We start from the raw sequence: 21,552 nt of genomic DNA, 5'->3' as shown, positions 1-21,552 counted from the left end.
GGGGGGCCCAATGAGCCACATGTCCCCCTTGTACCAAACACTGCTAGCTCTTGGTGGAGCATTGACTTCTCACAAGGGCCAGTATGCCAGAACCTAAAGAAATGCAAATGTTGTTTTCCTGTAGAAACTGTACTTCAATTATCCAAGTGTAAAAACAGATGATACTTCAAAGGAGTGTTTTATTGCTAAGCAAACATAGAATCATAGAATCATAGAATCAGTGAGGTTGGAAGGGACCTTTAAGATCATCAAGTCCAACCATTAACCTACCCTGATAAAAACACCACCACTCCTAAACCATGTCCCTAAGCACCTCATCTACCCTTTTCTTAAACACCTCCAGGGATGGTGAATCCACCACCTCTCTGGGCAGCTTATTCCAATGTTTAATAACCCTTTCAGTGAAAAAAATGCTTCCTAACATCTAATCTAAACCTGCCCTGACATAACTTGAACCCATTTCCTCTTGTCCTATCACTTGTCGCCAGGGAGAAGAGGTCAGCTCCCATCTCTCTAAAACCTCCTTTCAGGTAGTTGTAGAGGGTGATAAGGTCTCCCCTCAGCCTCCTCTTCTCCAGGCTAAACAACCCCAGATCCCTCAGTCGTTCCTCATAAGGTTTGTCCTCCAGACCCCTTCACCAGCTTTGTAGCCCTTCTCTGGACACGCTCCAACACCTCAATGTCCTTCTTGTAGTGAGGGGCCCAAAACTGAACACAGTACTCGAGGTGAGGCCTCACCAGTGCCGAGTACAGGGGGATGATTACTTCCCTAGTCCGGCTCACCACACTATTCCTGATGCAGGCCAGGATGGTGTTGGCCTTCTTGGCTGCCTGGGCACACTGCTGGCTCATGCTCAGCCGGTTGTCCACCAACACCCCCAGGTCCTTTTCTGCCAGGCAGAACCATCAGGTTTTCTGCTGCTACTGACACCAGGCTAAATACAGCCCTCAGCTTACATCCCCACATAGACCTATACCTAACAGGGAGTAATAGCCTGGCAAACATTCCCCACCATACACTACACATTGTCCCAGCAAGCCACATTTACTGCACACTAGTACACGTTTACAGCAGTGTCATAACATTTAGCCACAGGCATGAGAGGAGACAGTCATGGTGGAAGTGTCAGTCACGTTGGATGCACCAGGAGGATATTAAACCTGTGTGAATCTTGTATGTCACACGTGAACACTGAATGGCCCTTTTTCAGACTTTGTCCCTGGCAATTAAATCTACCATGGCCTTACTCAAAATGTCCCCTTTGATGAAATCAAAATCCCAGAGGCATAGGACCTCTTCTTTTTGCATTCAGATCATGGACACAAGAAGACGTGTGCTCATATTAAGAGCTATTCAGGACCCTCAGCATTGCCTAAGAATATTATCTTGTTCCTTAGAAGCAACGTGAACCAGACACCACAGGTGCCCAGGTACTAGACTCCCAAAGCTTGAGGACCATAACAGACCTCTGAACATTGTTCCGTTCTACGTTCCTTTGCACTTCTTTGCAAAATTTCCATCTACCATAGGAGGATAAACAATGTACCATCCCTGCCACAGAGGGACAGTTCGCCTGGATGCCTTAAAGAACCGTACTGTTCTTTCTTGCCTTCTCTACAGTCAGTGATGGCTTCTACTTCATATGGTTGAACCATTAAGATAAAGGTTAACATGATGCACTGTAACAATGGGTAGTTGCTCCACTTTGAGCTGGAATAATTGATCATATTTCCCCCCACCCCATATTTCTGTCATGCGATTGGCACTGGAAGCATTAGCTTTGTAGTCACAATTACATGAGAACTAAGTAAACTGCAGAAATTTTTAAACTGTTGCATTGCTAAATTAAATGCTGTTTTAACTAACACTTAATAGTGTTTACTGCTGTGTAATAGTAATTTTCATTTTTTACTGTATCTAATGACTTTCTGATGACTCAAATTCTCTGTAGGGATACCAAATCATTACATTAAGGATGAGTGATTTTAGTATGCAATGACTGATCAGTACAATAATATGTAGACTCATGCTTCAGCTAGTAAATTAAATCATTTACACCAGAGCGTTTGTCAACCAGAAGAGTTTTATTACACTGCTGCATTCTAATGTAGAGTCTGCTCGAAATAAAACACATGCTATATTAAATCTGTGCTACTTTACATACAACCCTTAAGGAGCAAGGGTTTATCACATAGTAAGGCCATGGAGAATGACTGGTTCTTACACAAAGTGGTTAAAACCACAAATGTTGTCATTAATTTGGAAAAGCAACATGGGTAACATACAGGTGCGAGCTCACTAAGTTGCATCAGGCATCCAAATATCACTTAAACACTTAATTTGGTACTAATGGGTCCTATGGGAGTGAAAATGGCTACAGCCAGAGTTTGTGAACTTTCAGATAAACATACAGGTGAGCCAGCATCACGACTTGATATGACCACTGGATCATCCCCAGCCACGAAGAAGAAAAGGGCAGTTTACTTTGGGATACAAACACTTGACAGGTCTGCTGAAATTGAGTGGTAGAATGTCTCTTTGGTGAATAGCTCATCACAATCCTATTTTAAGAGACTAGATCAATTCTTTCTTTGAATAAGACTTAAAATGCAACCTCTCCCAGCATTTAGCACAGTTTCCTAGTGTAGGCTTTGGTTTGGGCCCAATAATTATTTTGATGTCAAAATGTTCAGAAGAACTGAGAGGATGCTTTAGTGCTTCGGTGTTTTAGGAATTTGTTGGTTTAGTGTTTTGCTTGAGACACCAAGGGGCCTAATTTCCACTAACATGAAAGCACTAGAGTTTTCATTCACGATAATTTAAACAGAAGGTTCTCTACCATTTGGAAAAAATCAGACCCCAAAGTCTCAAGGTTATCTCCCAAAGGCCATGCACTAATGCTAAACCATCGACTCCTTTGACTTTGGCCCAGTCACACTCACGTAAATACATGCAATGAATCAGAACCCCAGTTTCCATCAATCTACAATAATGTCAGCCAGAAAATACCTGTAGGGACATAATGTTTACTTGGATGAATTTTCCCTGTTGTCTTGTGACACATCCGGTGACACACTCAGTAGAAATCCTTGGAGGACAGTAGGAGATGCTGCATCATGTTTGCTGAGTTCATCCCCCAGATGCGGCAGCTTTACTGTCAGAGGAGGACTCTGAACTTCTCATAATGGGATACAGTCGTGACAAAGGGAAAGGCTCACTTTGTGAACATATTTAAATCTACATGAATATATTGCTTTTCAGGAACTTAATGACTCATTCAATTTTTACCCTTGGGATATCCCAAGTCACAAAAACAGTGGTATTTTGTCTTGTGAAGTCTTCATCGTAAAAATGCTTTCCATGCTACTGTGTAAGAACTAGGTTTCTCTGGCAAGAGCTAAAAAGTCAAGTTATCATGACTAGTTTACTACTTGGCATGCTTCACTGAAAGGCACTTAATGGATGAGAGTCCAAGTCAACAAGCCTTCAGTGATGCGTTAACACCTAATTCACTGGGCATCTCCTGCACAGAGCATGAGCCCGCATCTGTAGCTCTATATGACCCATCTGAGTATAACATACACTTTCCCCTCAGCAAGACCTTCCATATGAGCCAACTTCAGTGAGATTGGCCCCTTGAATTCTTTGTTGTTGTCATTTGCCTGAGCATCCTTAAAAAAAAGGGAAAAAAAAAAAGGCACAGCAAATGCTTTTGAGCTTTTTGTTTAAAATATAAGAGTGTTAAAATGTCCTAATAATCTGGAGGCCTGCCAGTTTGTAGGCAGGCACTAAGTGAGGTTTAATTTTTGCACAGAAATCAAATATTAGCAAGGGGAACATGAACACATACAAAAAGACTGCTCATCTGGCCAACATCTGGTTTGATGGGGCCATTATTTCAACAAGTACTTACAGGCAGTTTTTTGTTGTTGTTGCTTCCTCCCAGAGCAGCAACAAACTAGTAGTAGAGATTAAAAATTCCATACCATTCCCACACACACATTCGTGCTGTACAAGTTGCCCAGAACTCCTAATACTTCCCCTTCCCTTTTTTTGTTTGTTTGTTTAAAAAACACTATTGTATTTCAATAGATGGGAGGGGAAATTGAGGAGAGCCGTTAAAATTGTTACTTTCCAGCACATTCTTGCGTTACAAGTTATGACAGTGTTTATTACACGTGTTTAAAGAAAGAGCAAGAATGCAAACTTGAAAACACTTCCTCCGGGTGTAGGTTGGGAGGTGAAATCAGCCATCTTAAGACTCGGTGGCTCTCAGTTTCACAAAAGCACACATATTTGGAAGTTCAGGTTGTCCCGTTGCTCGTGGTGAGCCTATTGATCTCCATCTGGAAAGGCGTGTCCTTGTTTTCCCCACCACTAGAAGAGAGGTACTCTTCCTGGAATCATTTATGGTGATGGGCAGATTTAAATGCACATACGGCATTTATTGCTGTATGCGCAGATGTACCTGTGCTTGTTTCCAGAACCACTCTTCTCTCTCACAAGACGGTGTGTACCTTTCTGTGCAAAGTGTGGTAAGTGTGTACCAGTCCTGTGGCAAAACTGAGCCTGTGATAGCCACATGTGCTCTGCTGGATGGTCTGTACCCACCAAATCTTCCAGTGTCGCAAAACTTTCAACAGCTTCAAACAGCAGCCATGCTCTCAAAGTCAGTCAACTACGAGGAAGCAACCAACCACCCTCCACATAAAGAAAAAAACATAAAACCCGAGAATAACATGGGTTACAGATCATAAACAGAAAGAAAAGCAGTGCTGGAGCACATCTGTATGCAAAAATGAAAATGAGAGATTTCTCTCCATCACTGCCCTGATTAATCTGCTTTTCATGGTAATGCCATTTCTTCCACTTGTAGCACCACCCGTTGTTATGTTGCTTTTCCTCTCTGACGTGGCTGTGACCATTTCTGAGGTTTCCCTAACACATAAGGCAATGGTTACACTGCCCCAGAAGCAGTTGCATGGTAAGTATGGGCATCCATTTACCACAATCAAGCCATTCCACACAACCTATGGACATGAAGGGCGATGAAGGCTGGTCTGTCTTGCCACAAAAGCTCTGGACTCTAGTTTAGATTTGAACTGAAGCTCTCACCTTCTATCTTAAACTCTCATTTCACCCAGAGCAAACCCCTCAGCTCACCATTGAGTGACATGGACTCCCTGCACGTGGTGCAGCCTGGCCATCACACCTCTGAGGCAGAGGGTCTCCTCACTCCTGGGCTCAATTCTGCTGGCTGCCTGCAAATGGCTTTCTCCAAAACAGGCAGGACTATGGTTCCAGTTCTTTTTTGGGTGGGGAGAAAGGAGGCAAAATGAAACTGCACAGCTATTCTTGTCCATTGGTTTGAGACCGTACACAGCTTTCCTTCTGAAGGTGTTGCTACATCTCTAACTGGTAACGGCTTTGGGAGAGAGCTGGCAGGTGCACGTTTGTTGTTTCAAGAGGCTTGCATGGGGCAGAAGGTGGGAAGGAGATGATGTGCTGCTACCAAAGAACACAAGAAAATAGACAGTGCATTCTTCCCACCCCAACCAGAGCAGAGGTGGAGTCAGTTGGGAACACAAAACCGAGGCAATATGGTGCCAGGTCGCCTGAGCAGCAGAAAGGTAATAGCGCAGCAGTGGTGCTGAAGCTTAGAAATGAGCTTAGCGGCTGTCTCTGCAGGCCTGGGTAAGGCATTTTGCTGCAGGGAAGTCTTCTCTCAGGCTTTCCTCACGTAAATAAACCTCTAACACAAGAGGCGCAGAACACGCCTGGGGATCAGCTTTTCTTCAACTGCCTTCATACAACTTGCTACCCTTCACTCTCTCTGTGCTTCCAGCAGGCCGCCTCTCTGCTTGCAGCAACTTTGGCAGCTCCATCAGTGACCAACTCTGTTTTCCGTACGTCCCAGGTGATAATTAGTTGGTTATTTCTCGTCTCTGATTGACATAGCTCCTACTCCAGCGCAACACAGAACTTGTTTTCGTCACTTTGCGACTTTCTCAAGGTGCCATTAGTGGGCAATGTGACACGATGTGAGGTAAATCACACAACAATGCCATAAACACAAGGGCAGGGCCAGATTCACGGCTCCATCATTGCAGTTTCACTCTATAGGAACTCTGTTGAAATGAATCTTGTTACACGTTAAGAGTTGCGTATTCAGCCCACAGTGTGGTCATGAGACACCGCAATGGAAGAGCATTCATTGCTATTACTAGAGAGCACTTGTGCCATACGAATGTATTTATGTTCTGTGAACAAGTAAATAGAAGGTAGAAATACATGCATAAAGAGGAACAGAGTTGGGGTTTCTATGGAAACTCAGAATTCCTGACTTGTCTAGTTAAAATTAACCATGTCCCTTGTTAATGGAGTTGTGGGGACAAAGAAACGTTGGTCTTATTTTTTTTTTACTTCATTATGTGTGAACACTTTCAGTTATCTTTCTCTTTTCATCTCTCTCACACGTACATGTTCATGCACAGTTTTTTACATTATATATATTTTATATACAATGTGCGCTGTGTAGCTTTCCTAACTCCCAATATTATTAACAAGAGTTACTCATGTAAATCTCCCATTCATTTTTGGGACAATAAATCTCAGAGAGTGTGAAAGCACTGCATTAAACTCATTTTTCTCAGTACTGGTACAAATGTAGGACACTAACATCCAGATTAAATGGCACGCATAAACCTAAAGACCCACTATTGCTGGATATCATGCATCATGCACTTATCTTTCTGTCATATGCAACGCTGAGGGAGAATGTTCCTATCAAAATACATCTGTATTTCCCAGAACAACATCTCTTGCTAGGAAGATGGAAGCAGCACCAGTACTTAAAAGCTTTCCGCACTAAAACACCCAATGACTGCCTGTAGCTTACAACCTTTGGCTCCAATTGTGCCATACATCACATGCTAAGTAGAAGTAGGACTGATCAGAGTTTGGACAGAGGACCTCCAAGGAAAGCTTCGGTATGGCAGAACATGGTATCAGTAGCTCACTACGTGGTACCTGACCCTAATACTTAATATTGAACAAGTACTCCAGCTGTAACCCACTGTTGTTGATGGAGGTGCTAGTTTTTAAAAGAAAAATAAAATCACAGCTCCGAGCCTTTTTAAGGAGAAATAGTAATATATTTCCTCCTTTTTTGCACAGAGTTTGGCCTCAATTGCTTTGCTATGTATAAGTCTCAGAATCAGTGCACGCAAAATCCACCAGTAGCTGCAAAGCAGTGGCAAATAAAGAGTAAACCTAGGGGCACCACTGTTTCCACCCACAAATGACAACAATTAAAATTAAGAAATGGGAGGATTTTGGTGCACTGGAGCTGGGAAGGAGAAAATTCTTTCCAATAAAGTTACAGTCATGGTCCTATTATCATAATAAGGCAGGATGATAGCCTTATTCCAACCCAAATGGTTTATTTCAGCAGTGGGCATTAAGTGAGCCCTCGTCATACCATCTGCCAAGTACCTTTGGGATCTGGTGGCATGGAAGGATCATTAAAAATGTAAGAAGTTGCTGTTTACATTAATAAAAACACAGGTTCAAAAATTAGGTTGAAAAAGCAACAACATTGCAAACATGCCTTTAAAACGAAAGCCATTTCCTCTGGTAGTGAAAGGCACGGTTTATGTTCATCTGTTCGGGTGTGACTACGCCGAATCCGGCTTCTGCTTCCTCGCTGTGCCACTCTCTAAAGGAGTTTGCGCTCACAGAAACGAAGTGTGCGTTGCGCATGGGACTGTCTCTGCGCTTTCACCCGGACAGAAATAAAAATAAAGCTCTCCTGTTAACTGTATTTCAACCCCTGTACCATTACTTCCAGGATTTTTGTAATGAGGGTTGGGTAAAATTGAAGCCTATAATAAGAGTATACTACTCCTTTCTTAAAGGCTGACCTGCAGTTCTGGTTTACAAACCAAATGACTGTAGTCAGGCATATTACTGCTTTAACCTTTTTATTACATTACATACATGAAAACAATTAAGGCTGGGATTCTTTCCAATGTATTATCATTTTCTGTTCCCTCTGGCCTTTTTCCATCCATTTCAAAGAATGTACATAGCATCAACTGAACATTCTCTCGTGTTTTATTTTTTTGTTTCTTTTCTTCTTAACAACTGTCATGCTTTCAAGACCAGCCAACTATAGAGTATCATGCAACAGCAGCAGCTGACAGCAGCGGCGGCAAAAACAACAACAAAAAGTTTGGGGGTTTAAAACTCCTCATAAAATTAAATCTGAGATTTAAATTCTCCCTCATATTTTATTGTCTTTTCTTTTCTTTTTCCTGTGGTAAATGGTAATTAGAGTCAATAATCTTTTGCTGAGAGAGCACCTTGTCCTCACAGTGTTTATATCATCATCATCAAAGATCTGCCTTAAGGCCCTGGCGTGTTAATAATTTAAGGTGTGCACAGCCTAGTTATAGCAGGAAGCCTAGTTATTGAGTTTGTAAACCAGCTGATGATTTATGGGAACACCTTGCATGAGTCATGCTCATTAAATAAAATACTTCAGTTTAATAAGGAACATGGGGTAAACAGTTCTTCCCGTTACAGGGTGACTGTGCAATTGGAAATTGCTGAGTTTTGTCACCAGCTTCGCCGCTGCTGTTTTTTCTTAATTGTAATGTCAGGGTCAGCTTGTCTGTATGTGTGTGCACGCACATTTCCCCTTGAAGTACAGATAGAAAATCTTTCCCCGATGCTCTTTTTTTCTCCCACCCTCCCTGTCTCTCCCTCTCTCTCCATACAGCTGTTTCATAAGTTACCCTCTGATAATGAAAATGTTAAATCTCTCTTTAAAAGGCTACTAATTAAGAAAACAGAAATGTTCACGGAAATAAAATTACAAGGGAAAAAAAATCAATATATGGTTGTTAAATGTAGCTTGCATTTGAGAGCCATAACCATATTTTACTTTTAAACACTAGAGCTAACTCTGACTCATTAGAAATTCCTTGGGAAATTGAGGCAGTAAAAGCCCTACACATTGGCCTCTTCTGTTTTACCAGAAGCAAGCATGCTTTGCCCACCGCTTTAGAAATCCACTGTATCTCCAAGAGATTTCAGTGGGATAAGGTAAGGCGGCAGCATCTACGCACAGATAGAAACATGCAGACAATAACATCCTCTGCATCATCTACTTCTTATTGTCTGCATTTTTCAGCTTTTCGGAAACCGGGGCGCGGTTCCTTAGGGGCACTGAAATCCCCCCACTCCCACCATAGCCAGTGGCGCTTGGGCACTGGGAGTGGAAGGATCTGGTGCAGCCGTGGCTGGAGGCTTTACTAGGCTGGAGGCTGGTCTGGGGCAAAATCACCGTTGTCTTCACTGGGGGAGGGGGTGGGACTGGCAGAGTTACCATATTTCTATGGAATAATGGGAGAAACAAATTGAGTAATAACATAAAAAAGAGTACATACGCTTTTCTTGATGGATTTCAGTCTTATCATCCCAGACCAAAGGCAACTCAACTGGGTTTAGTTAAACTGATAAACAAACAATAAGCAATTAGTTTTCAAAAAAACAGCCAAGTTTTCTCAGCAACTGAGTATTAGCAAACATGCCGTCACCCCTGCAATATTGATTTTCGTGTTCTTTATGGTTCCTTTCAGATGTACCTTTCTGTATTCTTTTCACATGGGTAACACAACTGTAAGTTAAATTTTCTGACTAGTAACTGAACATCCTCAAATGTCAAGCATCATTAATAAATTTGTTAGAGAATATTGGGCCAGACCCACTTGTGGCGTAACACTTGGATTTCACATCACTATGCAAGTGAATGATCCGACTGCCAATTTGTAAACAATGGTTTGAGTCCTTCCTTTTTTCCAGGGAAAATAAAGCATGACATAACAGGGTATACATACCACTCGGGTCATCTCGTTGAGCTATCTAAATGCTTTCCTTTGCTCTAATATTTGCATTTTGCAATATTTTGTTTGTTTGACACTCGTGCCAGAATAGGGGAGTACTGTGGTCTCATTTTGCAGAGATAGAAGGCAGCATGGAGAGCTCCTGGTGACACCCACAAAAGAAATTAGGCACCACAAAGGTGAAGGTTTCAGGACTTTCCGCTGACCAATGCAAAGCAGATGTAGAGGCAGAGCCCCTCAGAGACGGCACTGGCACTGCCGGCCGAATTGCACAAATGATCAGACCAGGTGGCAGAAAGAACCAGCAGCCACTACTGCAAGGGATGCAGCCCCATGGCCCTGCTCCGAGGTGTCCACCCAGTGCTTTCAAGGACAGGTACAGCAACAGTTAGGGCAGAGCTGAGTAGGCAAAGGCTCACTCCGGATTTACCTCTTTTCCCATACTCTGCCCCAAAACAGCCACTACCAGTCATCCTCAGTAATAGCACATCAAGATAGTCAGACCTTCAGGGATCCAAGTTGTTCCTCCAGGCATACACGTTGGAGGGGCACCCAGAAGCTGACTTCTTGGTGCGTAAGGGCCTTAACCACCAAAACCAAAGGGTTTTTCCGCTCAGCAGGCTCACTTAGGATTACTCAGACCTCCCTGCAGAGGTTGCTGGTTGCACAGCTGCAGTGGCCCAAAATGGGTTGTGCAGCCCCTCGGCCAAGCCCAGGGACTGCTTTGAAGCCCCGTGCTCCTGCAGTGTGCTACCGTGCACGCACTGAGGTGTCTGACCTGCAGCAGCTGTACTAAGTGCATCCTTGGGTGATTTCAGACTGCAGTTGTCTCCAAGTCAGGTGGCAGCTCAGTGAGATGTTTGGGAATGTAAATTTTGCAGGAAACAGTAACATGCCTAAGGCATGTCCTCCTCACCAAAAATGTCAGTCACTGACTCAGAGGCACACGAGGAGCCTGCGGTAGAGCAGAGAGAAGAAATCAGCTTCTTCAAGACCCAGAATAAGTGCCCTAATTCATAAATTCATCTTCTAAAGGGGAGAAATCTTTACAATCTCTCAACCATGACACTCCTTACTCCTGGAGGCTATAGCAAAGGTGATGTGGGAAGGAAAGACACTGCACCGGGGGAGGAGTATCCTTTTTACATTTCAGTCATTGTACATTACTTCTTTGGACTTTTTTTTTTTTTTTTGTTCTTCAACTTTATACAGTATGGGTTGTGGTTGCCTCTTCATAACCACACAGAAGGCAGAAAACAAAATATGTTTACTTCCTATCTTTATACTGTGCTTAGTGCATGCAAGAATTGCATCAGCTTCACCTCCACTGGAGTGACCACCTCCTTCCCCAGCGAGCTCCCAGAAACACAGTGCCCTTTGCACTGTGAAGGTGGCATGGCAAAGCATGTTCCTGATGCTATCTGTGAGTGCTATAGAAACTACCATCAAATTCAGAAAAGTGGTTTTATGGAGTTATTTCTATTAGTGCATAACAGGGCAAGAGAGCTCACTCAGGCAAGGGACTGAGAAATGCTCCCAAACCTGGTAATACAGACCCAGACTGAAGTATGGTGCTCTTGACTCCATGTGTACTTCTGCCCATCTTGATTTCAGATTATATACAAATAGGTTAGATCCTATGGAAGTCAATGAGATCTTAAGCTCAACCTTAACCTTAGGGTGAGCTGAATCGAGGCCATACAGCACCTCTAACCTCCAGCACACTGCTCCCTACCACTTTTCACTTCATCACCCCTAACGCTGAGGCTCAACACCAAACCTTAGACATCAATATTTTGAACACCAGCGGATGTTAAAAAATTCCATTGCACATGTCAGGGCTCCACTTCCGTCTTTTTGGCTGGAGTCAATGGCAAGAAGTTTGGATGACCTAATTACCAAGGTCAGCCAGAAAGAGCAGTAATCTGAACTAACTGTCTCCCTCCCATAACAATAGTCCCGCTGCTGTGGGTTCCTGACTCCTGCCATGTAACAAAACATAATCTCCAGCCCTGCCCCATACCAGGAGATTGGAGGCATGATTAGTTCCTGGTCTCTCTCCACCGTGACACTCTGACTGCCTCACGCCCAGAATAAACTAATTGCTGGCAAAAGAGGACCAAATTAAACCATTTGCATCCTTCTGTCTAGAGCTGGTAAAGAACAGCAGAGGAACCCATGCCCAAGCTGCACTAAAGAATTCCTCCAGTACTGGAGGCCAGCAAATGCCTTTAGTCAATCTGATTTGCTATAGGAAAATCCTACCATTCCATCTTCCCTTAATGGTAGGTACGGTATGTGGGCAAGTGCTAGAGCTGGGCAACCTGGTAATTATGATTATTTGCATTGAAGTAATACCTAGAGACTAGATCCCTACTGTTCTAATCTATATCGGGAATGATCTATGCAGCCAATATAAAAGATTTTCAGCCCAAGTATAGAAACACCACGTTTCAGGTCCTGGAGGTGTCAGATGAGCTGACACAATTTTGGATGAGTCACAAGACATAGAAAAAGGAACAAGCTTGAGCGCGGAACCGAAAACATAAGAAGAGAAAAAAGCTAAATTAGGCCATTAATTTATAAAACAGGTATTGAGTGGAAGAGGATTTGGAAGGATCTGAACAACCTGTAGATTATATAATGGAAAGATACCAAAACAAAGCAGTCTCCTATACATTCGCAGACAAGTTAACATACCTAAGCAAATTCATCCTCTAATTGGCTTCAGTTAAGTGCTCTATTCAGAGCGTCTTTGGAATGATTCAGAGTGCCACTAGGATGCCTGGCAAGTTAAAAGCTTCTGGGAATTAAGCAAAAGAGTCACAGAAACATCCCTAATGAAACATCTGGAGAGTAACAAAGAATGTGATGCCTCACCTGGTTTCGAAGGCTGTCTGTCAACAAGGCACAATAGGACTGCAGTCCAATTGAAAATTGAGAAGGAAAAAAAAAAAAAAAAAAAAGAACCTGCTGATGAAACTCTTGGATTCGTGAATATGGGCAGAAATAAACCATGGTAACAATGAGTAAGTCCATAAAACACTGCAAATCGTATTAAGGACACCATTTATCATATTCTGCCCAAACTGCACAGATCTGTCCAGAAAATTGCAAAATGAGCTCATGCTCAATATAAAGGGAGGAAGGAATTTCAAAGGAACTAATATGAAGCAAATGTTAGCCCTGCATTTCCGCAAGTCCTATCTGAACCAAAGTCAACTTGCATCTGTGCGGGGGCAAACTCAGAACTTGACCCAACCTGACTGGATTTTGAAAGCATGGCTCCAGATGAGCAGCCAGCAGACAGGGTCTAGATACCTCCAGATAAAAATCGTTCCTTGGCTAACGAAGATAAAGGCACCAAATAGCATGTCATCCTAAAACAGTCAGAAATCTTAGTCATAGCCTTCAGTGTTCAGCGGGGGCATAAAAACAGAGCTGGAGATGTTCCTTTGTAGATATCAGCGCGCTCACCGGAGATAAGATAACCAAGTCAGTGATTCTGTAATAAATAGTGGGAGCAACGTACAACAGAATCAGTGAAACAACAAGGTATTCCTGAAAATTTTTAGTACATGACTGATGGATACCTATGGCTGTTAAACCAGAAAGGTCACCGAGTAAGCTGCCTCTTATTTGCTGCCTTCTTCTGGCTCAGTTTTGGGTGTTTTGATAAGGTGTTGCAAGCACAGCACGTAGCAATGGAGTAACAAATTATAAAACCTGGTTTGCTCCGCGTGAATTTCCAGTTAAGTTAGAAATAACTATCATAGATTAGAAGTGGCTCATCTGACCAATTCTCTTTAATTTATCAGTCAGGAACACCATGCCAAGCCTACGCTATGCAACGTCAAACAGCCTGGCAGATGGCAAATGATAAAGCAAGTGATAACAAAAACTCTTGGTTGATTAAAAAGGCTGATATTTGTCATCGTTAGAATATCATAACACACCTCACAAACACTTTGTTAGGCTCACCAGTTTGGGGCAAGTAGGCAGAAGGCAAACCACAACCCTGCCAACTTCCTGAGCAAATACAGTCAATGCTGAGGTATAGTTACAGAAGAAGGTTATGCCAGGACAAGAGCAACATCCAAAGTTGCCAAATAGCTACTATCTAAATAGGAGACATTTCAGCGAGCAAGTATTTGGGAGCCTGACATACTTACGACTATTGTGGCTGTGCCAAAGTCAAATATGAGAAGCCTGCATTACAGGAAGGCCTGAAGGAGGACCTGGAGCTGCCGGCTGTACCTTGAGGACACCCAAAAGCAGTTGGCGTGGCTCCTGTGCTGGCAGAAGCGACACATGCCCACCCCGCTACTGATGACAAAAAACAAAATGCGAAGGCAACGCAGATGCCAGGTGCTGCTGAACAGATGCTGGAGATGAGGAACAGAGCACACGACGGGAAAGTCCCGGGGGTGCTCAGGACGTGGTCGCTAACCCAAGCCCTGTGAAGCTGAACAGCCTCTTGGCACCGAGGGGTTTCTGGTCTTCTCCCCCACTCCCTCCCCACATGCACAATACGTGCATACGTTTGAGCATGTGTTTTGGGGGCAGCGGGAAGAGGTAGCTGCTATTTTGTCATATTTGCTTTCAATTCTTTTTCCTCTTTCCAGAGGTATGGTTTAACAGCAGTGAACAGACACTGACCCCTGCCTTGTGGCAATGACACAGTCCTCCTCTCCCTGGCCGAGTGCGGGAGCTCAGGGCACAAGCTTAGCACAGCTCCTCTCTGTCAGAGACATAAAGAGTGGTACCCTCTAAAGGCTGGTAAAAGGCATCAGCTCAGGTGGCAGAAGTGGCAGCAGCATGCTTCAAGGCCTGAAAAAGAAATTACATCATTCCTGGGCAAAAGGGATGGCAACAGTGATCAGCTATTGCTACTGGGGGAAAAACAGTCGGAGAATTTAGCTCTCTATTATTATTATTATTATTATTATTATTATTATTTTGAAGGACCCCCTTACAATATGATATATGATATAACAAAAAGCAAAACATAATTTTTTTAGAAAAAGGACCCTGAGAAGGAAACATTATGGCAGCCTATTGGATCTGGCCCATTGTTGGGCAAGCACATCCCAGGCCCAGACTGGGGACACTGCTCATGTCGTCCCAGACATGAGACGCACAGGCTGAAGCGAGCTTAGCTCGGCTACACCCACAAAAATACCAAGTGCATTGTAAACCACTTTGAACAGTCTGCCTCGAGATTTCAGAAGGATTGAGTTGCTCAGGGAAGGAAGAGCAGACAGGGACACCGTTATCCCAGAGTCCCTGCAGGAACAGTGGCCACCGCAGAGCATCGCCAGAGGGGAGCTGTTTTGAGGTATCCAGCTATGGGAGCCCACCAGAACCCTGACACATCATGCAAAGTGAACTGCAGGGGGGTTACCCATGCTGCAGTCAGAATACGGTGTGCGAAGGGAAATGAAAATCCAGTGTCACGCGCTTTACAGAGGCCTTTCAAACCCAGTAGGTGCAGGGCATGTGGTTGGGAGGTTGACGATGCCCTCGCTACCATGCGTTAGCAGTTAGGGACACTCCAGCTCACTAGATTAAAAACTGACATGCAGTGCTTGCGCTGAGGTCAGACTCCTAGTTGCAATGCAGATATACTCTGACTCAGACTGGGGAAATAATTGACATGGGAACAATAATGAGAAAATCAATTGCTAAGTCAGATATCATTGACTGCAATGAAAATTCTGCACATGGAGGATTTGCAGGATAAAGACCCAGGTTTTCTTTTAGGCTAGATGAGTTGGTAGAGATGCAAGGAAAGATCATGTGGTTAATATTGCTGTCCTTGTTCCCCTACGCTTCCAGCTGGAATTCAAAAGGAGTATGGCCTAACGGCTTCCCAGGGCGATTCTTCAGCCAAAGTTTTAGGCTGCAATTCTGCAAATGTTCAAAGATGTGCACGATTAGGACCTTGCGAGACTGACACATTACACTATTGGTCTGGGCCACTGCACAGTTTCATTAAATTTAGTATTAGAGCTAATGTATCAGCAAAAAATACAGCTTAGTGTCACCCTGCATATCTCTGCATGCACGTGGGACAGTTCACCGCATAAGGCCCACAGTTCTTGTGCTATTATTTGCAGCAGTTTGCAGCTGTACTCAAAACCTTTAATCAGTGCTCCATTAATTCAGGCAGGGTCCAAAGTGTAAAAAAAGCCACCCTTTCCCCAAAATGAATACTATCTGAGAACACTTAATACCATCATGAGCCATTCACTCTGTTTTGCATGATGTTATCTTCATCTTCTGTCAACAGTATCTACTGAAAGATCGATAGTAATCTTAAAGAAATGTTTATTATTGTCTTGCCTCTCACACCTGCCCCATCACACTTTGCTCTTTGTCTCGGAGGCAGTAAAAGTGCAGCAAACTACAGCAGAGACATGCCTTCATCTTACACTGTTGTATTTTTTTGTTGCAGTATTACAGTGCTAATTAAAGACCATGTATACATCACCACCACTATTTCTTTCTTGACTTGGAAGAGTGGAGTGTTTCTCCTCCAGGAGCTTTCTCTAGAAATACATCCATAGGTACCGGTGCATCCTTGATAGAGATGTAACACAAAAAAAAAAAAAAAAAAAAAAAAAGCCACCAAGAGCGTTTTTAGCCTGGATATATTTGCAAGTACGAAGTACTAGGATAAAATCTTCCCCAGTGAAACGAAACGCGCAGGGAAAAAAAAATCAGGTGCGAAGGAGGCAAAGCGGGGGGAGATGGGGGGAGAAAGCGGGGCGGAAAGGGGGGAGTGGGGTGCGGGGGGGGGTACCGTTTTAGCAACAAACCCGGCTGGAGGCTCCCTTCTTTCCCCGCATTTCTCTCTTCAGAGAGCGGTTAAGACGTCGCCCCGCCAACACGCCGCGTTTTGCGGGCTGCTCCCTGAGCGCACCCTACGCGCATCCTGCGCGCTCCCTGCGCGGCGCTGCGCTGCGCTGGGAGGGGGTTCCCGCACCGGCGGCCGGGCCGCGCCGAGCGGCATCAGCATCCCCCGGGGGTGCGGTGCTCCCGGCCCCAGCGGCGATCGGTCGCTCGGTCAGTCGGTACCATGTCGCGACTGGGACCGATCCCCCCGAGGGCGGGCGGCGGCGCTGGCGGCCCCCGCCGGTGGCAGCGGAGAACAAAGCGGGGCCGGGCGGGAGGGTGATGGGCGCGGGGGGCAGCCGCCCCGCCGGGGACCGGGGTCATCCCCCAGCGAGAAGCAAACCCCAGCTGAGGTGGGGGGCGGCGGGGGGCGGGCTGCGATTTAATCCTCTGTCGTGATTGTCACGGCATCTAGCTGCAGGGCAACCTGCTCATCCACCTACGGGCGGGAGAGAATTGACTTGTTTTCGCAGGGCGCAAGAGGGCACAGCCGAAGGGGCTAAAGCGGACAGATCGCCCCAAATTGAACATACCGATTTCCCTACTGTTACCGAAAAACCCGTATCGAGGGGAGGCGTGCTGCTCCCCCGAAATCGGAGGCAAATTCTAGGACTGACGTCATCTTCGTCGCCAATATATTTTTTTAATTAGGTGGCAGCTAAATGAAGAGTGATGTAGAACATTGTGAATATAATTATCCATTGTGCTGCAGAGAGCCGCCTATAGATTTTTTTTTCCCCTCCCTCTCTGAAAACTACCAAGAACCTGGGGAATTCAAATAATCTTCCGCTCCCTGTGCGTGGATGGAGCCTGTCAGACTCTGTGCAGGGGCTACTGACAAACACAAAGGAGCAACAATAACTGCACACCACTTACAGCACTGCTAGACTTATTCATTCATCGTAACATAATAATTTTAGATGGTCGTTGAAGAGAAGCATATGTTTCAGGCAGACATCAAAAGAACAACCAGGCGTTTAGATAAGACAACTAAAACTCAGTTTTAAAGTTTCAGATCTAATCCTGGGTAAAGACCAAACAAAGAGTCAGAGAGCAGAAATTATGTTATTTAAACTGACACCACCTAAATCGGATCCTTTCTTCTGCGATCTCACATAAACACAGTGTGTTCATCACATCCAGCCAGCTTCATTACTATTTATATTACCGTACACTGGCTGTGTGCAGTCAATTCATAATTGTCCAGTTTTTCTAATTAATCACAAAAGATTTTTGTTTTGCCTACAGCTAGTTCTGGGGTGACTCACAATGGCAAGCCAAAGCTCATACATCAAACACAGACCCTCTTTACTCCAGCCTTCTGCTGGAGGAGGCTGCTGGGCTCCCCTCGCCACGCCGCTGCTCAGGGGGCATGCGCGGCCCCGGGCGAGAGAGAGGAGCCCCGCGCTCTGTCCTCTACCGTGTGACTTGTTATTTTTATCTGATGCTTGCAATCCTCAGCCCAAACCCGGCCCAGAGATATTTGGCAAGATTTCTCCATTCAGAGGATTTGATTCCCCCCCCCCCACAACGCGTGCGCACGATGCCCTCTCCTCCTCTAGCTCTAGCGAGCTGCTTGGGAGCTGTGCAGCTTCAAAGGAAGTGAGCTGGATCAAATATTGCGTAAACTTCTGCCCTATCAATATTTTCTTAATGAGCTCAACGTAAGCCGTGGATGCTAAGCGGAGCGGCTGAGCCAGCTGCTGGGTCTCTCCCACTCCGAGAACGACAAGGCTGGTTGGTGACATTTGCAGGAGGCCAGGTCGCTCGTGCCTCCTCCACCCACACCACAAAGAGCAGCTACTCAGATGAGTAAATCCTTTCGGCTGCAAGGCGGCTACTTGTGGAAGTAGCAGCTTGCCAACCTGAGCCAGAGGACAGTGATTTGACCTCTGTTTCTTGCACTGCCAGAGGTTTAGGCAGGCAGAAGCTATTCCATGAACAATGTCACAGGGGCAATTTGGCTGATAACAGCATAACAGTATGTTCTTTCTCCACACACATTAAAAAAATGCAATTATTATTAAAAAAAAAAAAAATCACCTTTTTTTTTTCTTTTTTTATCATTGATGAAGTTTTCAATACCGAAAGTCAGCCCAGTTAAGATCAGTTGGGTTCATGTGAAGAGCAGAAAGCAGTAGACCCACACTGCCTCTAAAGCGCACTCCAACTTACAGCTACAAATGTTGTTAATTATGTGGAAGCTTTCTGGTAAGATGCATGTATCGATGCAATCTTCCTTGATCACATTCTGCCCACTGCTGGGTTTGCAAGGAGTCAGCACAGTGGCAGGAGAGGAGCATTTTACTAACAGACCCTGCGCAGAACCCTGCGGTCAGCCTGGGCATTTTGGAGTGAAAATGGCTGTGAAGCCAAAGCTGGTTTCTGTACGAGGAAGCACGGGCAAGCAAACAGCTACTGAGAGCAAAATAGATAGGTTTTTAACAGTACAGAAGAGAAAAATGTGTCTTCATATCTGACGGCATAGAGGAAAGGGTATTTCTGATTTATTACAGATTTCAAGTGGAGTTGTTTGGGGAAAAAATATTATGTTTAGAAAGGCTGAAAAAAATATGAATTAGCAAAAATTAGTGCTTTCATAAACTTCTGTTGTAGATTATTTAGCTGGCAGCAGACCCCTTTCTCTACAGACTAAGGAATTAAAAAAAATTGGGGGGGGGGGGTGGCAGAGGAGGCTCTTTTTCTCAGGTCACCTGGGGATAAATTACAATGTAAGATTTCTGAATGTACAGCCACACCTCCCAGTGTGGCCCAGTTGTAGACATCCTGGTCTCCCTGCTTGGGAACTTAGAGCACCGCAGGTAATCTGCTGTTATTTTTGAAGTCAGCGAGGAGAAAAGCACCCCACAGAAATTCCTGCAGGACCAGAGTAAGGTTTACACCTCTGCAGATAAGATAATCTGTCAAAGTGTAGATTCAAAGAGAAATATTTTGAGGGATCAAGCCAAAATGTTTTATTCCCAGTGCCAAACCCTTGTTTTCCTCCGCAGTGTCTGCTGCTTCGTGTGAACATGCACAGGGACTGCATGTGACAGGTCCATCAGCCCACCATAGCGCCATCTCACATATGCTGCTCTGACAACAGGGACAGCCCGTCAGGAGCCACCGCAAGCCCTGACAGTGGGCTTTGCTTCCCCCTTTCCCACCCACCATCCCATGAGCTAACGGTAGCAAAATCTCCCCTCCTTGTTAAGCCCCTCGCTAGGACCCATCTTCGCAGTGGCAAGTCGGCCACCATCGTAGGTGACACCAGCAGCCTCACTTGGGGACAGGATCTACAGCCTTGCAGCTTGTAGATCCTGTCCCCCTTCCTGACTTTTTTTGGTTGCAGGGAGCCAGATCCAAAGCTCATCGAGCCCAGGGGAATATTTTTCAATTGGCTTCGGCAAGCAGGCGAGGCTCCCATGGTCTATTGCCACCTCGCTGTAAAGACGGTAATTTTGCTGGGACAAACTGCTTATTACTCAGTTGCAAGCTTAATAATAACCATGGGCTGCGATTCCTCCTAAGGAACTGAGGACCTGAATTAAGTATTATTAATACCAACAATATTGCGCTAACACGGGAAAAATAGCGGTATTAATAATAATGTTATCTTAATGGCAGCGTAAATACAAGGTAAGTAGTGTACCTGGCTTCTGCGGAGTGTGAAGCCAAATGATGATTTCCTCTCAGGGTAGTGATAAACAACTCAGTCATACTGAGTTTACAGTTTTAGTAATAATTGGCTTGAAGGGAAAAAAAAAAATATATATAAAGCACAGTCACAGGTTAACTACATTATAATTACAGGGTGTAATTTCAGCCCCTGCTCCCGGAGTGGAAGGCACAGTTTTTATCTGATCAGCTTCCGTGTGTAATTCCCTGCACTAGGTCTGGGGCTAAGCATTGCTGTGCTGGTTTTAAAAATGACTAAGCGGATATAAAGAGATTGCAACCCGCCCCGGGTCACGGCGAGCTGGCAACAGGCTTGGGAGTGGGACCTCTGGCTGTGCTGGAGCAAAAAGCGGTGGCAGTGGCTGCACGGCCACCAGCGCGTGCGCACCCGGGTCCCCACACCACCTAGGCTGTTTTTTGGAACTAAGCCTGGTGGTGTTGCCCAGGGTCACTCTGGGAGCGCCCGGGCTCTGCGGATATGGTGGCCCTGACTGTGGTAGCAATAACGACTCCTGTCGCCCTGCCGGAGCCGGGACAGGGTGTCTCCAGACAGCTTAGGAAATCCTGATGCTTGGTCACCTTCCCAAGACACTCTGCCTAATTCCTCCCCAAACCAACAAATAATTGGTCACACCGCATGATCAAAAGAGGGACCTCCAAAAAGGCTCGCTTATGAATGGCCGTGACGGGCAAAATTGAAAGCTGAGAGCAGCATCGGGGACCGCTGGTGACTTGAGTGATGTCTTCTGGGGAAAGGGTAGAAACTCGTCTTCTGTTGTGGTTGTTGCTGCTTGAATTTTCATGCAGCCACTTTTCTGTTTTCACTGGAAAGCTGACTGTGACACCAACCTCCAGAAAGGGGAGGAGGGAGGGACGCTATTTGCATTTTTCAGCTCACCAGCCCCTCCCTGCCAGAAATCTGTTCAGCTTCCACATGGGTCAGCCGACAGCAGGGGGAAGGTTAGCTCTTTGGCCTTTTCTTTCTTCAACTGTGTCAGCCCACACATTTCAGTTAGGACAAGTCAGGCCCCTTGTAACATGTTAGCAGGTGCGGGAACACCCAGAAGC

Source organism: Vanellus vanellus, assembly GCF_965231255.1.
Source record: "Vanellus vanellus genome assembly, chromosome: 2".
Taxonomy (NCBI): Eukaryota; Metazoa; Chordata; class Aves; order Charadriiformes; family Charadriidae; genus Vanellus; species Vanellus vanellus.
The sequence above is the reverse complement of the archived record's forward strand: the minus strand, read 5'-3'. Positions refer to the sequence as shown.